This window comes from Styela clava, chromosome 15 (assembly GCF_964204865.1).
Source record: "Styela clava chromosome 15, kaStyClav1.hap1.2, whole genome shotgun sequence".
Taxonomy (NCBI): Eukaryota; Metazoa; Chordata; class Ascidiacea; order Stolidobranchia; family Styelidae; genus Styela; species Styela clava.
The window spans coordinates 7403652-7419841 of NC_135264.1; the positions used below are offsets into that span (position 1 = coordinate 7403652).

General features: G+C 46.6%; 52 non-coding genes and 26 pseudogenes across 52 annotated transcripts; all 78 read left to right on the forward strand.

Annotated features, from left to right (window-relative positions):
* Positions 1–64: 64 nt before the first annotated feature.
* Positions 65–183, forward strand: LOC144414912 (5S ribosomal RNA). The gene has a single exon (XR_013470803.1). It is a non-coding gene; the product is annotated as a 5S ribosomal RNA (ribosomal RNA).
* Positions 184–264: 81 nt separating this feature from the next.
* LOC144416246 (5S ribosomal RNA) lies at positions 265–383 on the forward strand. Its single transcript, XR_013472139.1, has one exon. It is a non-coding gene; the product is annotated as a 5S ribosomal RNA (ribosomal RNA).
* Positions 384–464: 81 nt separating this feature from the next.
* LOC144417661 (5S ribosomal RNA) lies at positions 465–583 on the forward strand (annotated as a pseudogene).
* Positions 584–664: 81 nt separating this feature from the next.
* Positions 665–783, forward strand: LOC144416625 (5S ribosomal RNA). The gene has a single exon (XR_013472518.1). It is a non-coding gene; the product is annotated as a 5S ribosomal RNA (ribosomal RNA).
* A 229-nt stretch (positions 784–1012) lies between these two features.
* Positions 1013–1131, forward strand: LOC144417155 (5S ribosomal RNA). The gene has a single exon (XR_013473047.1). It is a non-coding gene; the product is annotated as a 5S ribosomal RNA (ribosomal RNA).
* Positions 1132–1212: 81 nt separating this feature from the next.
* LOC144412809 (5S ribosomal RNA) lies at positions 1213–1331 on the forward strand (annotated as a pseudogene).
* Positions 1332–1412: 81 nt separating this feature from the next.
* Positions 1413–1531, forward strand: LOC144417437 (5S ribosomal RNA). Its single transcript, XR_013473330.1, has one exon. It is a non-coding gene; the product is annotated as a 5S ribosomal RNA (ribosomal RNA).
* Positions 1532–1612: 81 nt separating this feature from the next.
* LOC144414992 (5S ribosomal RNA) lies at positions 1613–1731 on the forward strand. The gene has a single exon (XR_013470884.1). It is a non-coding gene; the product is annotated as a 5S ribosomal RNA (ribosomal RNA).
* An 81-nt stretch (positions 1732–1812) lies between these two features.
* Positions 1813–1931, forward strand: LOC144415595 (5S ribosomal RNA). Its single transcript, XR_013471487.1, has one exon. It is a non-coding gene; the product is annotated as a 5S ribosomal RNA (ribosomal RNA).
* An 81-nt stretch (positions 1932–2012) lies between these two features.
* LOC144418180 (5S ribosomal RNA) lies at positions 2013–2131 on the forward strand (annotated as a pseudogene).
* Positions 2132–2212: 81 nt separating this feature from the next.
* LOC144417166 (5S ribosomal RNA) lies at positions 2213–2331 on the forward strand. The gene has a single exon (XR_013473058.1). It is a non-coding gene; the product is annotated as a 5S ribosomal RNA (ribosomal RNA).
* Positions 2332–2412: 81 nt separating this feature from the next.
* LOC144416402 (5S ribosomal RNA) lies at positions 2413–2531 on the forward strand. The gene has a single exon (XR_013472295.1). It is a non-coding gene; the product is annotated as a 5S ribosomal RNA (ribosomal RNA).
* Positions 2532–2612: 81 nt separating this feature from the next.
* On the forward strand, positions 2613–2731 carry LOC144415654 (5S ribosomal RNA). Its single transcript, XR_013471546.1, has one exon. It is a non-coding gene; the product is annotated as a 5S ribosomal RNA (ribosomal RNA).
* Positions 2732–2812: 81 nt separating this feature from the next.
* On the forward strand, positions 2813–2931 carry LOC144416958 (5S ribosomal RNA). Its single transcript, XR_013472850.1, has one exon. It is a non-coding gene; the product is annotated as a 5S ribosomal RNA (ribosomal RNA).
* An 85-nt stretch (positions 2932–3016) lies between these two features.
* LOC144414913 (5S ribosomal RNA) lies at positions 3017–3135 on the forward strand. The gene has a single exon (XR_013470804.1). It is a non-coding gene; the product is annotated as a 5S ribosomal RNA (ribosomal RNA).
* An 81-nt stretch (positions 3136–3216) lies between these two features.
* LOC144416358 (5S ribosomal RNA) lies at positions 3217–3335 on the forward strand. Its single transcript, XR_013472251.1, has one exon. It is a non-coding gene; the product is annotated as a 5S ribosomal RNA (ribosomal RNA).
* An 81-nt stretch (positions 3336–3416) lies between these two features.
* On the forward strand, positions 3417–3535 carry LOC144417460 (5S ribosomal RNA; annotated as a pseudogene).
* An 81-nt stretch (positions 3536–3616) lies between these two features.
* LOC144417177 (5S ribosomal RNA) lies at positions 3617–3735 on the forward strand. The gene has a single exon (XR_013473069.1). It is a non-coding gene; the product is annotated as a 5S ribosomal RNA (ribosomal RNA).
* A 229-nt stretch (positions 3736–3964) lies between these two features.
* On the forward strand, positions 3965–4083 carry LOC144417188 (5S ribosomal RNA). The gene has a single exon (XR_013473080.1). It is a non-coding gene; the product is annotated as a 5S ribosomal RNA (ribosomal RNA).
* An 81-nt stretch (positions 4084–4164) lies between these two features.
* LOC144416469 (5S ribosomal RNA) lies at positions 4165–4283 on the forward strand. The gene has a single exon (XR_013472362.1). It is a non-coding gene; the product is annotated as a 5S ribosomal RNA (ribosomal RNA).
* An 81-nt stretch (positions 4284–4364) lies between these two features.
* Positions 4365–4483, forward strand: LOC144417461 (5S ribosomal RNA; annotated as a pseudogene).
* Positions 4484–4564: 81 nt separating this feature from the next.
* LOC144417199 (5S ribosomal RNA) lies at positions 4565–4683 on the forward strand. The gene has a single exon (XR_013473092.1). It is a non-coding gene; the product is annotated as a 5S ribosomal RNA (ribosomal RNA).
* A 229-nt stretch (positions 4684–4912) lies between these two features.
* Positions 4913–5031, forward strand: LOC144416319 (5S ribosomal RNA). The gene has a single exon (XR_013472212.1). It is a non-coding gene; the product is annotated as a 5S ribosomal RNA (ribosomal RNA).
* Positions 5032–5112: 81 nt separating this feature from the next.
* LOC144412810 (5S ribosomal RNA) lies at positions 5113–5231 on the forward strand (annotated as a pseudogene).
* An 81-nt stretch (positions 5232–5312) lies between these two features.
* On the forward strand, positions 5313–5431 carry LOC144418165 (5S ribosomal RNA; annotated as a pseudogene).
* Positions 5432–5512: 81 nt separating this feature from the next.
* On the forward strand, positions 5513–5631 carry LOC144415003 (5S ribosomal RNA). Its single transcript, XR_013470895.1, has one exon. It is a non-coding gene; the product is annotated as a 5S ribosomal RNA (ribosomal RNA).
* Positions 5632–5712: 81 nt separating this feature from the next.
* On the forward strand, positions 5713–5831 carry LOC144416540 (5S ribosomal RNA). The gene has a single exon (XR_013472433.1). It is a non-coding gene; the product is annotated as a 5S ribosomal RNA (ribosomal RNA).
* An 81-nt stretch (positions 5832–5912) lies between these two features.
* Positions 5913–6031, forward strand: LOC144417359 (5S ribosomal RNA). The gene has a single exon (XR_013473252.1). It is a non-coding gene; the product is annotated as a 5S ribosomal RNA (ribosomal RNA).
* Positions 6032–6112: 81 nt separating this feature from the next.
* Positions 6113–6231, forward strand: LOC144417210 (5S ribosomal RNA). The gene has a single exon (XR_013473103.1). It is a non-coding gene; the product is annotated as a 5S ribosomal RNA (ribosomal RNA).
* An 81-nt stretch (positions 6232–6312) lies between these two features.
* Positions 6313–6430, forward strand: LOC144412201 (5S ribosomal RNA; annotated as a pseudogene).
* An 81-nt stretch (positions 6431–6511) lies between these two features.
* Positions 6512–6630, forward strand: LOC144418039 (5S ribosomal RNA; annotated as a pseudogene).
* Positions 6631–6711: 81 nt separating this feature from the next.
* On the forward strand, positions 6712–6830 carry LOC144417052 (5S ribosomal RNA). The gene has a single exon (XR_013472944.1). It is a non-coding gene; the product is annotated as a 5S ribosomal RNA (ribosomal RNA).
* An 81-nt stretch (positions 6831–6911) lies between these two features.
* LOC144412239 (5S ribosomal RNA) lies at positions 6912–7029 on the forward strand (annotated as a pseudogene).
* Positions 7030–7110: 81 nt separating this feature from the next.
* On the forward strand, positions 7111–7229 carry LOC144416754 (5S ribosomal RNA). The gene has a single exon (XR_013472647.1). It is a non-coding gene; the product is annotated as a 5S ribosomal RNA (ribosomal RNA).
* An 81-nt stretch (positions 7230–7310) lies between these two features.
* On the forward strand, positions 7311–7429 carry LOC144414962 (5S ribosomal RNA). The gene has a single exon (XR_013470854.1). It is a non-coding gene; the product is annotated as a 5S ribosomal RNA (ribosomal RNA).
* An 81-nt stretch (positions 7430–7510) lies between these two features.
* LOC144417221 (5S ribosomal RNA) lies at positions 7511–7629 on the forward strand. Its single transcript, XR_013473114.1, has one exon. It is a non-coding gene; the product is annotated as a 5S ribosomal RNA (ribosomal RNA).
* A 229-nt stretch (positions 7630–7858) lies between these two features.
* On the forward strand, positions 7859–7977 carry LOC144416664 (5S ribosomal RNA). Its single transcript, XR_013472557.1, has one exon. It is a non-coding gene; the product is annotated as a 5S ribosomal RNA (ribosomal RNA).
* Positions 7978–8058: 81 nt separating this feature from the next.
* LOC144416580 (5S ribosomal RNA) lies at positions 8059–8177 on the forward strand. Its single transcript, XR_013472473.1, has one exon. It is a non-coding gene; the product is annotated as a 5S ribosomal RNA (ribosomal RNA).
* An 81-nt stretch (positions 8178–8258) lies between these two features.
* Positions 8259–8377, forward strand: LOC144417462 (5S ribosomal RNA; annotated as a pseudogene).
* Positions 8378–8458: 81 nt separating this feature from the next.
* Positions 8459–8577, forward strand: LOC144416542 (5S ribosomal RNA). The gene has a single exon (XR_013472435.1). It is a non-coding gene; the product is annotated as a 5S ribosomal RNA (ribosomal RNA).
* Positions 8578–8658: 81 nt separating this feature from the next.
* On the forward strand, positions 8659–8777 carry LOC144417360 (5S ribosomal RNA). The gene has a single exon (XR_013473253.1). It is a non-coding gene; the product is annotated as a 5S ribosomal RNA (ribosomal RNA).
* Positions 8778–8858: 81 nt separating this feature from the next.
* Positions 8859–8977, forward strand: LOC144417232 (5S ribosomal RNA). The gene has a single exon (XR_013473125.1). It is a non-coding gene; the product is annotated as a 5S ribosomal RNA (ribosomal RNA).
* Positions 8978–9058: 81 nt separating this feature from the next.
* On the forward strand, positions 9059–9176 carry LOC144411920 (5S ribosomal RNA; annotated as a pseudogene).
* An 81-nt stretch (positions 9177–9257) lies between these two features.
* On the forward strand, positions 9258–9376 carry LOC144418040 (5S ribosomal RNA; annotated as a pseudogene).
* An 81-nt stretch (positions 9377–9457) lies between these two features.
* LOC144417053 (5S ribosomal RNA) lies at positions 9458–9576 on the forward strand. Its single transcript, XR_013472945.1, has one exon. It is a non-coding gene; the product is annotated as a 5S ribosomal RNA (ribosomal RNA).
* Positions 9577–9657: 81 nt separating this feature from the next.
* On the forward strand, positions 9658–9775 carry LOC144412240 (5S ribosomal RNA; annotated as a pseudogene).
* Positions 9776–9856: 81 nt separating this feature from the next.
* LOC144416755 (5S ribosomal RNA) lies at positions 9857–9975 on the forward strand. Its single transcript, XR_013472648.1, has one exon. It is a non-coding gene; the product is annotated as a 5S ribosomal RNA (ribosomal RNA).
* Positions 9976–10056: 81 nt separating this feature from the next.
* Positions 10057–10175, forward strand: LOC144418026 (5S ribosomal RNA; annotated as a pseudogene).
* An 85-nt stretch (positions 10176–10260) lies between these two features.
* On the forward strand, positions 10261–10379 carry LOC144417005 (5S ribosomal RNA). The gene has a single exon (XR_013472897.1). It is a non-coding gene; the product is annotated as a 5S ribosomal RNA (ribosomal RNA).
* An 81-nt stretch (positions 10380–10460) lies between these two features.
* Positions 10461–10579, forward strand: LOC144414707 (5S ribosomal RNA). Its single transcript, XR_013470596.1, has one exon. It is a non-coding gene; the product is annotated as a 5S ribosomal RNA (ribosomal RNA).
* Positions 10580–10660: 81 nt separating this feature from the next.
* Positions 10661–10779, forward strand: LOC144415409 (5S ribosomal RNA). The gene has a single exon (XR_013471301.1). It is a non-coding gene; the product is annotated as a 5S ribosomal RNA (ribosomal RNA).
* Positions 10780–10860: 81 nt separating this feature from the next.
* On the forward strand, positions 10861–10978 carry LOC144411949 (5S ribosomal RNA; annotated as a pseudogene).
* An 81-nt stretch (positions 10979–11059) lies between these two features.
* Positions 11060–11178, forward strand: LOC144416756 (5S ribosomal RNA). Its single transcript, XR_013472649.1, has one exon. It is a non-coding gene; the product is annotated as a 5S ribosomal RNA (ribosomal RNA).
* Positions 11179–11259: 81 nt separating this feature from the next.
* On the forward strand, positions 11260–11378 carry LOC144415014 (5S ribosomal RNA). The gene has a single exon (XR_013470906.1). It is a non-coding gene; the product is annotated as a 5S ribosomal RNA (ribosomal RNA).
* Positions 11379–11459: 81 nt separating this feature from the next.
* Positions 11460–11578, forward strand: LOC144417243 (5S ribosomal RNA). The gene has a single exon (XR_013473136.1). It is a non-coding gene; the product is annotated as a 5S ribosomal RNA (ribosomal RNA).
* An 81-nt stretch (positions 11579–11659) lies between these two features.
* LOC144415954 (5S ribosomal RNA) lies at positions 11660–11778 on the forward strand. The gene has a single exon (XR_013471848.1). It is a non-coding gene; the product is annotated as a 5S ribosomal RNA (ribosomal RNA).
* An 81-nt stretch (positions 11779–11859) lies between these two features.
* Positions 11860–11978, forward strand: LOC144417573 (5S ribosomal RNA; annotated as a pseudogene).
* An 81-nt stretch (positions 11979–12059) lies between these two features.
* On the forward strand, positions 12060–12178 carry LOC144417256 (5S ribosomal RNA). The gene has a single exon (XR_013473148.1). It is a non-coding gene; the product is annotated as a 5S ribosomal RNA (ribosomal RNA).
* An 81-nt stretch (positions 12179–12259) lies between these two features.
* LOC144412224 (5S ribosomal RNA) lies at positions 12260–12377 on the forward strand (annotated as a pseudogene).
* Positions 12378–12458: 81 nt separating this feature from the next.
* LOC144418042 (5S ribosomal RNA) lies at positions 12459–12577 on the forward strand (annotated as a pseudogene).
* Positions 12578–12658: 81 nt separating this feature from the next.
* On the forward strand, positions 12659–12777 carry LOC144417055 (5S ribosomal RNA). The gene has a single exon (XR_013472947.1). It is a non-coding gene; the product is annotated as a 5S ribosomal RNA (ribosomal RNA).
* Positions 12778–12858: 81 nt separating this feature from the next.
* LOC144416789 (5S ribosomal RNA) lies at positions 12859–12977 on the forward strand. The gene has a single exon (XR_013472682.1). It is a non-coding gene; the product is annotated as a 5S ribosomal RNA (ribosomal RNA).
* An 81-nt stretch (positions 12978–13058) lies between these two features.
* On the forward strand, positions 13059–13177 carry LOC144417267 (5S ribosomal RNA). The gene has a single exon (XR_013473160.1). It is a non-coding gene; the product is annotated as a 5S ribosomal RNA (ribosomal RNA).
* An 81-nt stretch (positions 13178–13258) lies between these two features.
* LOC144418268 (5S ribosomal RNA) lies at positions 13259–13376 on the forward strand (annotated as a pseudogene).
* Positions 13377–13457: 81 nt separating this feature from the next.
* Positions 13458–13575, forward strand: LOC144412241 (5S ribosomal RNA; annotated as a pseudogene).
* An 81-nt stretch (positions 13576–13656) lies between these two features.
* LOC144416757 (5S ribosomal RNA) lies at positions 13657–13775 on the forward strand. The gene has a single exon (XR_013472650.1). It is a non-coding gene; the product is annotated as a 5S ribosomal RNA (ribosomal RNA).
* An 81-nt stretch (positions 13776–13856) lies between these two features.
* On the forward strand, positions 13857–13975 carry LOC144417574 (5S ribosomal RNA; annotated as a pseudogene).
* An 85-nt stretch (positions 13976–14060) lies between these two features.
* Positions 14061–14179, forward strand: LOC144417006 (5S ribosomal RNA). The gene has a single exon (XR_013472898.1). It is a non-coding gene; the product is annotated as a 5S ribosomal RNA (ribosomal RNA).
* An 81-nt stretch (positions 14180–14260) lies between these two features.
* On the forward strand, positions 14261–14379 carry LOC144414722 (5S ribosomal RNA). Its single transcript, XR_013470612.1, has one exon. It is a non-coding gene; the product is annotated as a 5S ribosomal RNA (ribosomal RNA).
* An 81-nt stretch (positions 14380–14460) lies between these two features.
* LOC144418287 (5S ribosomal RNA) lies at positions 14461–14579 on the forward strand (annotated as a pseudogene).
* Positions 14580–14660: 81 nt separating this feature from the next.
* LOC144417056 (5S ribosomal RNA) lies at positions 14661–14779 on the forward strand. Its single transcript, XR_013472948.1, has one exon. It is a non-coding gene; the product is annotated as a 5S ribosomal RNA (ribosomal RNA).
* Positions 14780–14860: 81 nt separating this feature from the next.
* On the forward strand, positions 14861–14979 carry LOC144416790 (5S ribosomal RNA). The gene has a single exon (XR_013472683.1). It is a non-coding gene; the product is annotated as a 5S ribosomal RNA (ribosomal RNA).
* An 81-nt stretch (positions 14980–15060) lies between these two features.
* On the forward strand, positions 15061–15179 carry LOC144417278 (5S ribosomal RNA). The gene has a single exon (XR_013473171.1). It is a non-coding gene; the product is annotated as a 5S ribosomal RNA (ribosomal RNA).
* An 81-nt stretch (positions 15180–15260) lies between these two features.
* On the forward strand, positions 15261–15378 carry LOC144418118 (5S ribosomal RNA; annotated as a pseudogene).
* An 81-nt stretch (positions 15379–15459) lies between these two features.
* On the forward strand, positions 15460–15578 carry LOC144418043 (5S ribosomal RNA; annotated as a pseudogene).
* Positions 15579–15659: 81 nt separating this feature from the next.
* On the forward strand, positions 15660–15778 carry LOC144417057 (5S ribosomal RNA). The gene has a single exon (XR_013472949.1). It is a non-coding gene; the product is annotated as a 5S ribosomal RNA (ribosomal RNA).
* Positions 15779–15859: 81 nt separating this feature from the next.
* Positions 15860–15977, forward strand: LOC144412242 (5S ribosomal RNA; annotated as a pseudogene).
* Positions 15978–16058: 81 nt separating this feature from the next.
* Positions 16059–16177, forward strand: LOC144416964 (5S ribosomal RNA). Its single transcript, XR_013472856.1, has one exon. It is a non-coding gene; the product is annotated as a 5S ribosomal RNA (ribosomal RNA).
* The last annotated feature ends 13 nt before the right edge of the window (positions 16178–16190 follow it).

A 16190-nucleotide genomic window follows, 5' to 3' on the forward strand; every position in this document is an offset into this window, starting at 1 on the left:
TCGTTTTTTCCCTGTTTTCTAACAACTGCAAAATACAAATAGCAGAACAGACTACTACTTTATCGACTACAACCATACCACGTTGAATGCACCCGATCTCGTTCGATCTCGGAAGTTAAGCAATGTAGGGCTCGGTTAGTACTTGCATGGGTGACCGGCTGGGAATACCGAGTGTCGTAGGCTTTTCGTCGCCGCTTCATTCGATTTTGCTCTGTTTTCCAACAACTGCAAAATACAAATAGCCGAATAGACTACTACTTTATCGCCTACGACCATACCACGTTGAATGCACCCGATCTCGTTCGATCTCGGAAGTTAAGCAATGTCGGGCTCGGTTAGTACTTGCATGGGTGACCGGCTGGGAATATCGAGTGTCGTAGGCTTTTCGTCGCCGTTTCATTCGATTTTGCTCTGTTTTCCAACAACTGCGAAATACAAATAGCCGAATAGACTACTACTTTATCGCCTACAATCATACCACGTTGAATGCACCCGATATCGTTCGATCTCGGAAGTTAAGCAATGTCGGGCTCGGTTAGTACTTGCATGGGTGACCGGCTGCGAATACCGAGTGTCGTAGGCTTTTCGTCGCCGTTTCATTCGATTTTGCTCTGTTTTCCAACAACTGCGAAATACAAATAGCCGAATAGACTACTACTTTATCGCCAACAACCATACCACGTTGAATGCACCCGATCTCGTTCGATCTCGGAAGTTAAGCAATGTCGGGCTCGGTTAGTACTTGCATGGGTGACTGGCTGGGAATACCGAGTGTCGTAGGCTTTTTGTCGCCGTTTCATTCGATTTTGCTCTGTTTTCCAACAACTGCGAAATACAAATAGCCGAATAGACTACTACTTTATCGCCTACAACCATACCCCGTTTAGTACTTGCATGGGTGACCGGCTGGGAATACCGAGTGTCGTAGGCTTCTCGTCGCCGTTTCATTCGATTTTGCTCTGTTTTCCAACAAATGCGAAATACAAATAGCCGAATAGACTACTACTTTATCGCCTACAACCATACCACGTTGAATGCACCCGATCTCGTTCGATCTCGGAAGTTAAGCAATGTCGGGCTCGGTTAGTACTTGCATGGGTGACCGGCTGGGAATACCGAGTGTCGTAGGCTTTTTGTCGCCGTTTCATTCGATTTTGCTCTGTTTTCCAACAACTGCGAAATACAAATAGCCGAATAGACTACTACTTTATCGCCTACAACCATACCACGTTGAATGCACCCGTTATCGTTCGATCTCGGAAGTTAAGCAATGTCTGGCTCGGTTAATACTTGCATGGGTGACCGGCTGGGAATACCGAGTGTCGTAGGCTTTTCGTCGCCGTTTCATTCGATTTTGCTCTGTTTTCCAACAACTGCGAAATACAAATAGCCGAATAGACTACTACTTTATCGCCTACAACCATACCACGTTGAATGCACCCGATCTCGTTCGATCTCGGAAGTTAAGCAATGTCGTGCTCGGTTAGTACTTGCACGGGTGACCGGCTGGGAATACCGAGTGTCGTAGGCTTTTCGTCGCCGTTTCATTCGATTTTGCTCTGTTTTCCAACAACTGCGAAATACAAATAGCCGAATAGACTAATACTTTATTGCCTACAACCATACCACGTTGAATGCACCCGATCTCGTTCGATCTCGGAAGTTAAGCAATGTCGGGCTCGGTTAGTACTTGCATGGGTGACCGGCTGGGAATACCGAGTGTCGTAGGCCTTTTGTCGCCGTTTCATTCGATTTTGCTCTGTTTTCCAACAACTGCAAAATACAAATAGCCGAATAGACTACTACTTTATCGCCTACAACCATACCACGTTGAATGCACCCGATCTCGTTCGATCTTGGAAGTTAAGCAATGTCGGGCTCGGTTAGTACTTGCATGGGTGACCGGCTGGGAATACCGAGTGTCGTAGGCTTTTCGTCGCCGTTTCATTCGATTTTGCTCTGTTTTCCAACAACTACGAAATACAAATAGCCGAATAGACTACTACTTTATCGCCTACAACCATACCACGTTGAATGCACCCGATCTCGTTCGATCTCGGAAGTTAAGCAATGTGGGGCTCGGTTAGTACTTGCATTTGTGACCGGCTGGGAATACCGAGTGTCGTAGGCTTTTCGTCGCCGTTTCATTCGATTTTGCTCTGTTTTCCAACAACTGCGAAATACAAATAGCCGAATAGACTACTACTTTATCGCCTACAACCATACCACGTTGAATGCACCCGATCTCGTTCGATCTCGGAAGTTAAGCAATGTCGGGCTCGGTTAGTACTTGCATGGGTGACCGGCTGGGAATACCGAGTGTCGTAGGCTTTTCGTCGTCGTTTCATTCGATTTTGCTGTGTTTTCTAACAACTGCGAAATACAAATAGCCGAATAGACTACTACTTCATCGCCTACAACCATACCACGTTGAATGCTCCCGATCTTGTTCGATCTCGGAAGTTAAGCAATGTCGGGCTTGGTTAGTACTTGCATGGGTGACCGGCTGGGAATACCGAGTGTCGTAGGCTTTTCGTCGCCGTTTCATTTGATTTTGCTCTGTTTTCTAACAACTGCGAAATACAAATAGCCGAATAGACTACTACTTTATCGCCTACAACCATACCACGGTGAATGCACCCGATCTCGTTCGATCTCGGAAGTTAAGCAATGTCGGGCTCGGTTAGTACTTGCATGGGTGACCGGCTGGGAATACCGAGTGTCGTAGGCTTTTCCTCGCCGTTTCATTCGATTTTGCTCTGTTTTCCAACAACTGCGAAATACAAATAGCCGAATAGACTACTACTTTATTGCCTACAACCATACCACGTTGAATGCACCCGATCTCGTTCGATCTCGGAAGTTAAGAAATGTCGGGCTCGGTTTGTACTTGCATGGGTGACCGGCTGGGAATACCGAGTGTCGTAGGCTTTTTTTTCGTCGCCGTTCCATTCGTTTTTTCCCTGTTTTCTAACAACTGCAAAATACAAATAGCAGAACAGACTACTACTTTATCGACTACAACCATACCACGTTGAATGCACCCGATCTCGTTCGATCTCGGAAGTTAAGCAATGTAGGGCTCGGTTAGTACTTGCATGGGTGACCGGCTGGGAATACCGAGTGTCGTAGGCTTTTCGTCGCCGCTTCATTCGATTTTGCTCTGTTTTCCAACAACTGCAAAATACAAATAGCCGAATAGACTACTACTTTATCGCCTACGACCATACCACGTTGAATGCACCCGATCTCGTTCGATCTCGGAAGTTAAGCAATGTCGGGCTCGGTTAGTACTTGCATGGGTGACCGGCTGGGAATATCGAGTGTCGTAGGCTTTTCGTCGCCGTTTCATTCGATTTTGCTCTGTTTTCCAACAACTGCGAAATACAAATAGCCGAATAGACTACTACTTTATCGCCTACAACCATACCACGTTGAATGCACCCGATATCGTTCGATCTCGGAAGTTAAGCAATGTCGGGCTCGGTTAGTACTTGCATGGGTGACCGGCTGCGAATACCGAGTGTCGTAGGCTTTTCGTCGCCGTTTCATTCGATTTTGCTCTGTTTTCCAACAACTGCGAAATACAAATAGCCGAATAGACTACTACTTTATCGCCTACAACCATACCACGTTGAATGCACCCGATCTCGTTCGATCTCGGAAGTTAAGCAATGTCGGGCTCGGTTAGTACTTGCATGGGTGACCGGCTGGGAATACCGAGTGTCGTAGGCTTTTTGTCGCCGTTTCATTCGATTTTGCTCTGTTTTCCAACAACTGCGAAATACAAATAGCCGAATAGACTACTACTTTATCGCCTACAACCATACCCCGTTTAGTACTTGCATGGGTGACCGGCTGGGAATACCGAGTGTCGTAGGCTTCTCGTCGCCGTTTCATTCGATTTTGCTCTGTTTTCCAACAAATGCGAAATACAAATAGCCGAATAGACTACTACTTTATCGCCTACAACCATACCACGTTGAATGCACCCGATCTCGTTCGATCTCGGAAGTTAAGCAATGTCGGGCTCGGTTAGTACTTGCATGGGTGACCGGCTGGGAATACCGAGTGTCGTAGGCTTTTCGTCGCCGCTTCATTCGATTTTGCTCTGTTTTCCAACAACTGCAAAATACAAATAGCCGAATAGACTACTACTTTATCGCCTACGACCATACCACGTTGAATGCACCCGATCTCGTTCGATCTCGGAAGTTAAGCAATGTCGGGCTCGGTTAGTACTTGCATGGGTGACCGGCTGGGAATATCGAGTGTCGTAGGCTTTTCGTCGCCGTTTCATTCGATTTTGCTCTGTTTTCCAACAACTGCGAAATACAAATAGCCGAATAGACTACTACTTTATCGCCTACAACCATACCACGTTGAATGCACCCGATATCGTTCGATCTCGGAAGTTAAGCAATGTCGGGCTCGGTTAGTACTTGCATGGGTGACCGGCTGCGAATACCGAGTGTCGTAGGCTTTTCGTCGCCGTTTCATTCGATTTTGCTCTGTTTTCCAACAACTGCGAAATACAAATAGCCGAATAGACTACTACTTTATCGCCTACAACCATACCACGTTGAATGCACCCGATCTCGTTCGATCTCGGAAGTTAAGCAATGTCGGGCTCGGTTAGTACTTGCATGGGTGACCGGCTGGGAATACCGAGTGTCGTAGGCTTTTTGTCGCCGTTTCATTCGATTTTGCTCTGTTTTCCAACAACTGCGAAATACAAATAGCCGAATAGACTACTACTTTATCGCCTACAACCATACCCCGTTTAGTACTTGCATGGGTGACCGGCTGGGAATACCGAGTGTCGTAGGCTTCTCGTCGCCGTTTCATTCGATTTTGCTCTGTTTTCCAACAAATGCGAAATACAAATAGCCGAATAGACTACTACTTTATCGCCTACAACCATACCACGTTGAATGCACCCGATCTCGTTCGATCCCGGAAGTTAAGCAATGTCGGGCTCGGTTAGTACTTGCATGGGTGACCGGCTGGGAATACCGAGTGTCGTAGGCTTTTTGTCGCCGTTTCATTCGATTTTGCTCTGTTTTCCAACAACTGCGAAATACAAATAGCCGAATAGACTACTACTTTATTGCCTACAACCATACCACGTTGAATGCACCCGTTATCGTTCGATCTCGGAAGTTAAGCAATGTCTGGCTCGGTTAATACTTGCATGGGTGACCGGCTGGGAATACCGAGTGTCGTAGGCTTTTCGTCGCCGTTTCAATCGATTTTGCTCTGTTTTCCAACAACTGCGAAATACAAATAGCCGAATAGACTACTACTTTATCGCCTACAACCATACCACGTTGAATGCACCCGATCTCGTTCGATCTCGGAAGTTAAGCAATGTCGTTCTCGGTTAGTACTTGCACGGGTGACCGGCTGGGAATACCGAGTGTCGTAGGCTTTTCGTCGCCGTTTCATTCGATTTTGCTCTGTTTTCCAACAACTGCGAAATACAAATAGCCGAATAGACTACTACTTTATTGCCTACAACCATACCACGTTGAATGCACCCGATCTCGTTCGATCTCGGAAGTTAAGCAATGTCGGGCTCGGTTAGTACTTGCATGGGTGACCGGCTGGGAATACCGAGTGTCGTAGGCCTTTTGTCGCCGTTTCATTCGATTTTGCTCTGTTTTCCAACAACTGCAAAATACAAATAGCCGAATAGACTACTACTTTATCGCCTACAACCATACCACGTTGAATGCACCCGATCTCGTTCGATCTCGGAAGTTAAGCAATGTCGGGCTCGGTTAGTACTTGCATGGGTGTTCGGCTGGGAATACCGAGTGTCGTAGGCTTTTCGTCGCCGTTTCATTCGATTTTGCTCTGTTTTCCAACAACTGCGAAAAACAAATAGCCGAATAGACTACTACTTTATCGCCTACAACCATACCACGTTGAATGCACCCGATCTCGTTCGATCTCGGAAGTTAAGCAATGTCGGACTCGGTTAGTACTTGCATTGGTGACCGGCTGGGAATACCGAGTGTCGTAGGCTTTTCGTCGCCGTTTCATTCGATTTTGCTCTGTTTTCCAACAACTGCGAAATACAAATAGCCGAATAGACTACTACTTTATCGCCTACAACCATACCACGTTGAATGCACCCGATCTCGTTCGATCTCGGAAGTTAAGCAATGTCGGGCTCGGTTAGTACTTGCATGGGTGACCGGCTGGGAATACCGAGTGTCGTAGGCTTTTCGTCGCCGTTTCGTTCGATTTTGCTCTGTTTTCCAACAACTGCGAAATACAAATAGCCGAATAGACTACTACTTTATCGCCTACAACCATACCACGTTGAATGCACCCGATCTCGTCGATCTCGGAAGTTAAGCAATGTCGGGATCGGTTAGTACTTGCATGGGTGACCGGCTGGGAGTACCGAGTGTCGTAAGCTTTTCGTCGTCGTTTCATTCGATTTTGCTGTGTTTTCTAACAACTGCGAAATACAAATAGCCGAATAGACTACTACTTCATCGCCTACAACCATACCACGTTGAATGCTCCCGATCTTGTTCGATCTCGGAAGTTAAGCAATGTCGGGCTTGGTTAGTACTTGCATGGGTGACCGGCTGGGAATACCGACTGTCGTAGGCTTTTCGTCGCCGTTTCATTCGATTTTGCTCTGTTTTCCAACAACTGCAAAATACAAATAGCCGAATAGACTACTACTTTATCGCCTACAACCATACCACGGTGAATGCACCCGATCTCGTTCGATTTCGGAAGTTAAGCAATGTCGGGCTCGGTTAGTACTTGCATGGGTGACCGGCTGGGAATACCGAGTGTCGTAGGCTTTTCGTCGCCGTTTCATTCGATTTTGCTCTGTTTTCCAACAACTGCGAAATACAAATAGCCGAATAGACTACTACTTTATTGCCTACAACCATACCACGTTGAATGCACCCGATCTCGTCGATCTCGGAAGTTAAGCAATGTCGGGTTCGGTTATTACTTGCATGGGTGACCGGCTGGGAATACCGAGTGTCGTAAGCTTTTCGTCGTCGTTTCATTCGATTTTGCTGTGTTTTCTAACAACTGCGAAATACAAATAGCCGAATAGACTACTACTTCATCGCCTACAACCATACCACGTTGAATGCTCCCGATCTTGTTCGATCTCGGAAGTTAAGCAATGTCGGGCTTGATTAGTACTTGCATGGGTGACCGGCTGGGAATACCGAGTGTCGTAGGCTTTTCCTCGCCGTTTCATTCGATTTTGCTCTGTTTTCCAACAACTGCGAAATACAAATAGCCGAATAGACTACTACTTTATCGCCTACAACCATACCACGTTGAATGCACCCGATCTCGTTCGATCTCGGAAGTTAAGCAATGTCGGGCTCGGTTAGTACTTGCATGGGTGACCGGCTGCGAATACCGAGTGTCGTAGGCTTTTCGTCGCCGTTTCATTCGATTTTGCTCTGTTTTCCAACAACTGCGAAATACAAATAGCCGAATAGACTACTACTTTATCGCCTACAACCATACCACGTTGAATGCACCCGATCTCGTTCGATCTCGGAAGTTAAGCAATGTCGGGCTCGGTTAGTACTTGCATGGGTGACCGGCTGGGAATACCGAGTGTCGTAGGCTTTTTGTCGCCGTTTCATTCGATTTTGCTCTGTTTTCCAACAACTGCGAAATACAAATAGCCGAATAGACTACTACTTTATCGCCTACAACCATACCCCGTTTAGTACTTGCATGGGTGACCGGCTGGGAATACCGAGTGTCGTAGGCTTCTCGTCGCCGTTTCATTCGATTTTGCTCTGTTTTCCAACAAATGCGAAATACAAATAGCCGAATAGACTACTACTTTATCGCCTACAACCATACCACGTTGAATGCACCCGATCTCGTTCGATCTCGGAAGTTAAGCAATGTCGGGCTCGGTTAGTACTTGCATGGGTGACCGGCTGGGAATACAGAGTGTCGTAGGCTTTTCGTCGCCGCTTCATTCGATTTTGCTCTGTTTTCCAACAACTGCAAAATACAAATAGCCGAATAGACTACTACTTTATCGCCTACGACCATACCACGTTGAATGCACCCGATCTCGTTCGATCTCGGAAGTTAAGCAATGTCGGGCTCGGTTAGTACTTGCATGGGTGACCGGCTGGGAATATCGAGTGTCGTAGGCTTTTCGTCGCCGTTTCATTCGATTTTGCTCTGTTTTCCAACAACTGCGAAATACAAATAGCCGAATAGACTACTACTTTATCGCCTACAACCATACCACGTTGAATGCACCCGATATCGTTCGATCTCGGAAGTTAAGCAATGTCGGGCTCGGTTAGTACTTGCATGGGTGACCGGCTGCGAATACCGAGTGTCGTAGGCTTTTCGTCGCCGTTTCATTCGATTTTGTTCTGTTTTCCAACAACTGCGAAATACAAATAGCCGAATAGACTACTACTTTATCGCCTACAACCATACCACGTTGAATGCACCCGATCTCGTTCGATCTCGGAAGTTAAGCAATGTCGGGCTCGGTTAGTACTTGCATGGGTGTTCGGCTGGGAATACCGAGTGTCGTAGGCTTTTCGTCGCCGTTTCATTCGATTTTGCTCTGTTTTCCAACAACTGCGAAAAACAAATAGCCGAATAGACTACTACTTTATCGCCTACAACCATACCACGTTGAATGCACCCGATCTCGTTCGATCTCGGAAGTTAAGCAATGTCGGACTCGGTTAGTACTTGCATTGGTGACCGGCTGGGAATACCGAGTGTCGTAGGCTTTTCGTCGCCGTTTCATTCGATTTTGCTCTGTTTTCCAACAACTGCGAAATACAAATAGCCGAATAGACTACTACTTTATCGCCTACAACCATACCACGTTGAATGCACCCGATCTCGTTCGATCTCGGAAGTTAAGCAATGTCGGGCTCGGTTAGTACTTGCATGGGTGACCGGCTGGGAATACCGAGTGTCGTAGGCTTTTCGTCGCCGTTTCGTTCGATTTTGCTCTGTTTTCCAACAACTGCGAAATACAAATAGCCGAATAGACTACTACTTTATCGCCTACAACCATACCACGTTGAATGCACCCGATCTCGTCGATCTCGGAAGTTAAGCAATGTCGGGATCGGTTAGTACTTGCATGGGTGACCGGCTGGGAATACCGAGTGTCGTAAGCTTTTCGTCGTCGTTTCATTCGATTTTGCTGTGTTTTCTAACAACTGCGAAATACAAATAGCCGAATAGACTACTACTTCATCGCCTACAACCATACCACGTTGAATGCTCCCGATCTTGTTCGATCTCGGAAGTTAAGCAATGTCGGGCTTGGTTAGTACTTGCATGGGTGACCGGCTGGGAATACCGACTGTCGTAGGCTTTTCGTCGCCGTTTCATTCGATTTTGCTCTGTTTTCCAACAACTGCAAAATACAAATAGCCGAATAGACTACTACTTTATCGCCTACAACCATACCACGGTGAATGCACCCGATCTCGTTCGATTTCGGAAGTTAAGCAATGTCGGGCTCGGTTAGTACTTGCATGGGTGACCGGCTGGGAATACCGAGTGTCGTAGGCTTTTCGTCGCCGTTTCATTCGATTTTGCTCTGTTTTCCAACAACTGCGAAATACAAATAGCCGAATAGACTACTACTTTATTGCCTACAACCATACCACGTTGAATGCACCCGATCTCGTCGATCTCGGAAGTTAAGCAATGTCGGGTTCGGTTATTACTTGCATGGGTGACCGGCTGGGAATACCGAGTGTCGTAAGCTTTTCGTCGTCGTTTCATTCGATTTTGCTGTGTTTTCTAACAACTGCGAAATACAAATAGCCGAATAGACTACTACTTCATCGCCTACAACCATACCACGTTGAATGCTCCCGATCTTGTTCGATCTCGGAAGTTAAGCAATGTCGGGCTTGATTAGTACTTGCATGGGTGACCGGCTGGGAATACCGAGTGTCGTAGGCTTTTCCTCGCCGTTTCATTCGATTTTGCTCTGTTTTCCAACAACTGCAAAATACAAATAGCCGAATAGACTACTACTTTATCGCCTACAACAATACCACGTTGAATGCACCCGATCTCGTTCGATCTCGGAAGTTACGAAATGTCGGGCTCGGTTAGTACTTGCATGGGTGACCGGCTGGGAATACCGAGTGTCGTAGGCTTTTTTTGCGTCGCCGTTCCATTCGTTTTTTCTCTGTTTTCTAACAACTGCAAAATACAAATAGCAGAACAGACTACTACTTTATCGACTACAACCATACCACGTTGAATGCACCCGATCTCGTTCGATCTCGGAAGTTAAGCAATGTCGGGCTCGGTTAGTACTTGCATGGGTGACCGGCTGGAAATACCGAGTGTCGTAGGCTTTTCGTCGCCGCTTCATTCGATTTTGCTCTGTTTTCCAACAACTGCAAAATACAAATAGCCGAATAGACTACTACTTTGTCGCCTACAACCATACCACGTTGAATGCACCCGATCTCGTTCGATCTCGGAAGTTAAGCAATGTCGGGCTCGGTTAGTACTTGTATGGGTGACCGGCTGGGAATATCGAGTGTCGTAGGCTTTTCGTCGCCGTTTCATTCGATTTTGCTCTGTTTTCCAACAACTGCGAAATACAAATAGCCGAATAGACTACTACTTTATCGCCTACAACCATACCACGTTGAATGCACCCGATCTCGTTTGATCTCGGAAGTTAAGCAATGTCGGGCTCGGTTAGTACTTGCATGGGTGACCGGCTGCGAATACCGAGTGTCGTAGGCTTTTCGTCGCCGTTTCATTCGATTTTGCTCTGTTTTCCAACAACTGCGAAATACAAATAGCCGAATAGACTACTACTTTATTGCCTACAACCATACCACGTTGAATGCACCCGATCTCGTCGATCTCGGAAGTTAAGCAATGTCGGGTTCGGTTAGTACTTGCATGGGTGACCGGCTGGGAATACCGTGTGTCGTAAGCTTTTCGTCGTCGTTTCATTCGATTTTGCTGTGTTTTCTAACAACTGCGAAATACAAATAGCCGAATAGACTACTACTTCATCGCCTACAACCATACCACGTTGAATGCTCCCGATCTTGTTCGATCTCGGAAGTTAAGCAATGTCGGGCTTGATTAGTACTTGCATGGGTGACCGGCTGGGAATACCGAGTGTCGTAGGCTTTTCCTCGCCGTTTCATTCGATTTTGCTCTGTTTTCCAACAACTGCAAAATACAAATAGCCGAATAGACTACTACTTTATCGCCTACAACCATACCACGTTGAATGCACCCGATCTCGTTCGATCTCGGAAGTTAAGCAATGTCGGGCTCGGTTAGTACTTGCATGGGTGACCGGCTGGGAATACCGAGTGTCGTAGGCCTTTTGTCGCCGTTTCATTCGATTTTGCTCTGTTTTCCAACAACTGCGAAATACAAATAGCCGAATAGACTACTACTTTATCGCCTACAACCATACCACGTTGAATGCACCCGATCTCGTTCGATCTCGGAAGTTAAGCAATGTCGGGCTCGGTTAGTACTTGCATGGGTGACCGGCTGGGAATACCGAGTGTCGTAGGCTTCTCGTCGCCGTTTCATTCGATTTTGCTCTGTTTTCCAAAAACTGCGAAATACAAATAGACGAATAGACTACTACTTTATCGCCTACAACCATACCACGTTGAATGCACACGATCTCGTTCGATCTCGGAAGTTAAGCAATGTCGGGCTCGGTTAGTACTTGCATGGGTGACCGGCTGGGAATACCGAGTGTCGTAGGCTTTTCGTCGCCGTTTCATTCGATTTTGCTCTGTTTTCCAACAACTGCGAAAAACAAATAGCCGAATAGACTACTACTTTATCGCCTACAACCATACCACTTTGAATGCACCCGATCTCGTTCGATCTCGGAAGTTAAGCAATGTCGGGCTCGGTTAGTACTTGCATTGGTGACCGGCTTGGAATACCGAGTGTCGTAGGCTTTTCGTCGCCGTTTCATTCGATTTTGCTCTGTTTTCCAACAACTGCGAAATACAAATAGCCGAATAGACTACTACTTTATCGCCTACAACCATACCACGTTGAATGCACCCGATCTCGTTCGATCTCGGAAGTTAAGCAATGTCGGGCTCGGTTAGTACTTGCATGGGTGACCGGCTGGGAATACCGAGTGTCGTAGGCTTTTCGTCGCCGTTTCGTTCGATTTTGCTCTGTTTTCCAACAACTGCGAAATACAAATAGCCGAATAGACTACTACTTTATCGCCTACAACCATACCACGTTGAATGCACCAGATCTCGTCGATCTCGGAAGTTAAGCAATGTCGGGTTCGGTTAGTACTTGCATGGGTGACCGGCTGGGAATACCGAGTGTCGTAAGCTTTTCGTCGTCGTTTCATTCGATTTTGCTGTGTTTTCTAACAACTGCGAAATACAAATAGCCGAATAGACTACTACTTCATCGCCTACAACCATACCACGTTGAATGCTCCCGATCTTGTTCGATCTCGGAAGTTAAGCAATGTCGGGCTTGGTTAGTACTTGCATGGGTGACCGGCTGGGAATACCGACTGTCGTAGGCTTTTCGTCGCCGTTTCATTCGATTTTGCTCTGTTTTCCAACAACTGCGAAATACAAATAGCCGAATAGACTACTACTTTATCGCCTACAACCATACCACGGTGAATGCACCCGATCTCGTTCGATTTCGGAAGTTAAGCAATGTCGGGCTCGGTTAGTACTTGCATGGGTGACCGGCTGGGAATACCGAGTGTCGTAGGCTTTTCGTCGCCGTTTCATTCGATTTTGCTCTGTTTTCCAACAACTGCGAAAAACAAATAGCCGAATAGAGTACTACTTTATCGCCTACAACCATACCACGTTGAATGCACCCGATCTCGTTCGATCTCGGAAGTTAAGCAATGTCGGGCTCGGTTAGTACTTGCATTGGTGACCGGCTGGGAATACCGAGTGTCGTAGGCTTTTCGTCGCCGTTTCATTCGATTTTGCTCTGTTTTCCAACAACTGCGAAATACAAATAGCCGAATAGACTACTACTTTATCGCCTACAACCATACCACGTTGAATGCACCCGATCTCGTTCGATCTCGGAAGTTAAGCAATGTCGGGCTCGGTTAGTACTTGCATGGGTGACCGGCTGGGAATACCGAGTGTCGTAGGCTTTTCGTCGCCGTTTCGTTCGATTTTGCTCTGTTTTCCAACAACTGCGAAATACAAATAGCCGAATAGACTACTACTTTATCGCCTACAACCATACCACGTTGAATGCACCCGATCTCGTCGATCTCAGAAGTTAAGCAATGTCGGGTTCGGTTAGTACTTGCATGGGTGACCGGCTGGGAATACCGAGTGTCGTAGGCTTTTCGTCGCCGTTTCATTCGATTTTGCTCTGTTTTCCAACAACTGCGAAATACAAATAGCCGAATAGACTACTACTTTATTGCCTACAACCATACCACGTTGAATGCACCCGATCTCGTCGATCTCGGAAGTTAAGCAATGTCGGGTTCGGTTATTACTTGCATGGGTGACCGGCTGGGAATACCGAGTGTCGTAAGCTTTTCGTCGTCGTTTCATTCGATTTTGCTGTGTTTTCTAACAACTGCGAAATACAAATAGCCGAATAGACTACTACTTCATCGCCTACAACCATACCACGTTGAATGCTCCCGATCTTGTTCGATCTCGGAAGTTAAGCAATGTCGGGCTTGATTAGTACTTGCATGGGTGACCGGCTGGGAATACCGAGTGTCGTAGGCTTTTCCTCGCCGTTTCATTCGATTTTGCTCTGTTTTCCAACAACTGCAAAATACAAATAGCCGAATAGACTACTACTTTATCGCCTACAACCATACCACGTTGAATGCACCCGATCTCGTTCGATCTCGGAAGTTACGAAATGTCGGGCTCGGTTAGTACTTGCATGGGTGACCGGCTGGGAATACCGAGTGTCGTAGGCTTTTTTTTCGTCGCCGTTACATTCGTTTTTTCTCTGTTTTCTAACAACTGCAAAATACAAATAGCAGAACAGACTACTACTTTATCGACTACAACCATACCACGTTGAATGCACCCGATCTCGTTCGATCTCGGAAGTTAAGCAATGTCGGGCTCGGTTAGTACTTGCATGGGTGACCGGCTGGAAATACCGAGTGTCGTAGGCTTTTCGTCGCCGCTTCATTCGATTTTGCTCTGTTTTCCAACAACTGCAAAATACAAATAGCCGAATAGACTACTACTTTATCGCCTACAACCATACCACGTTGAATGCACCCGATCTCGTTCGATCTCGGAAGTTAAGCAATGTCGGGCTCGGTTAGTACTTGCATGGGTGACCGGCTGGGAATATCGAGTGTCGTAGGCTTTTCGTCGCCGTTTCATTCGATTTTGCTCTGTTTTCCAACAACTGCGAAATACAAATAGCCGAATAGACTACTACTTCATCGCCTGCAACCATACCACGTTGAATGCTCCCGATCTTGTTCGATCTCGGAAGTTAAGCAATGTCGGGCTTGGTTAGTACTTGCATGGGTGACCGGCTGGGAATACCGACTGTCGTAGGCTTTTCGTCGCCGTTTCATTCGATTTTGCTCTGTTTTCCAACAACTGCGAAATACAAATAGCCGAATAGACTACTACTTTATCGCCTACAACCATACCACGGTGAATGCACCCGATCTCGTTCGATTTCGGAAGTTAAGCAATGTCGGGCTCGGTTAGTACTTGCATGGGTGACCGGCTGGGAATACCGAGTGTCGTAGGCTTTTCGTCGCCGTTTCATTCGATTTTGCTCTGTTTTCCAACAACTGGGAAAAACAAATAGCCGAATAGACTACTACTTTATCGCCTACAACCATACCACGTTGAATGCACCCGATCTCGTTCGATCTCGGAAGTTAAGCAATGTCGGGCTCGGTTAGTACTTGCATTGGTGACCGGCTGGGAATACCGAGTGTCGTAGGCTTTTCGTCGCCGTTTCATTCGATTTTGCTCTGTTTTCCAACAACAGCGAAATACAAATAGCCGAATAGACTACTACTTTATCGCCTACAACCATACCACGTTGAATGCACCCGATCTCGTTCGATCTCGGAAGTTAAGCAATGTCGGGCTCGGTTAGTACTTGCATGGGTGACCGGCTGGGAATACCGAGTGTCGTAGGCTTTTCGTCGCCGTTTCGTTCGATTTTGCTCTGTTTTCCAACAACTGCGAAATACAAATAGCCGAATAGACTACTACTTTATCGCCTACAACCATACCACGTTGAATGCACCCGATCTCGTCGATCTCGGAAGTTAAGCAATGTCGGGTTCGGTTAGTACTTGCATGGGTGACCGGCTGGGAATACCGAGTGTCGTAAGCTTTTCGTCGTCGTTTCATTCGATTTTGCTGTGTTTTCTAACAACTGCGAAATACAAATAGCCGAATAGACTACTACTTCATCGCCTACAACCATACCACGTTGAATGCTCCCGATCTTGTTCGATCTCGGAAGTTAAGCAATGTCGGGCTTGGTTAGTACTTGCATGGGTGACCGGCTGGGAATACCGACTGTCGTAGGCTTTTCGTCGCCGTTTCATTCGATTTTGCTCTGTTTTCCAACAACTGCGAAATACAAATAGCCGAATAGACTACTACTTTATCGCCTACAACCATACCACGGTGAATGCACCCGATCTCGTTCGATTTCGGAAGTTAAGCAATGTCGGGCTCGGTTAGTACTTGCATGGGTGACCGGCTGGGAATACCGAGTGTCGTAGGCTTTTCGTCGCCGTTTCATTCGATTTTGCTCTGTTTTCCAACAACTGCGAGATACAAATAGCCGAATAGACTACTACTTTATTGCCTACAACCATACCACGTTGAATGCACCCGATCTCGTCGATCTCGGAAGTTAAGCAATGTCGGGTTCGGTTATTACTTGCATGGGTGACCGGCTGGGAATACCGAGTGTCGTAAGCTTTTCGTCGTCGTTTCATTCGATTTTGCTGTGTTTTCTAACAACTGCGAAATACAAATAGCCGAATAGACTACTACTTCATCGCCTACAACCATACCACGTTGAATGCTCCCGATCTTGTTTGATCTCGGAAGTTAAGCAATGTCGGGCTTGATTAGTACTTGCATGGGTGACCGGCTGGGAATACCGAGTGTCGTAGGCTTTTCCTCGCCGTT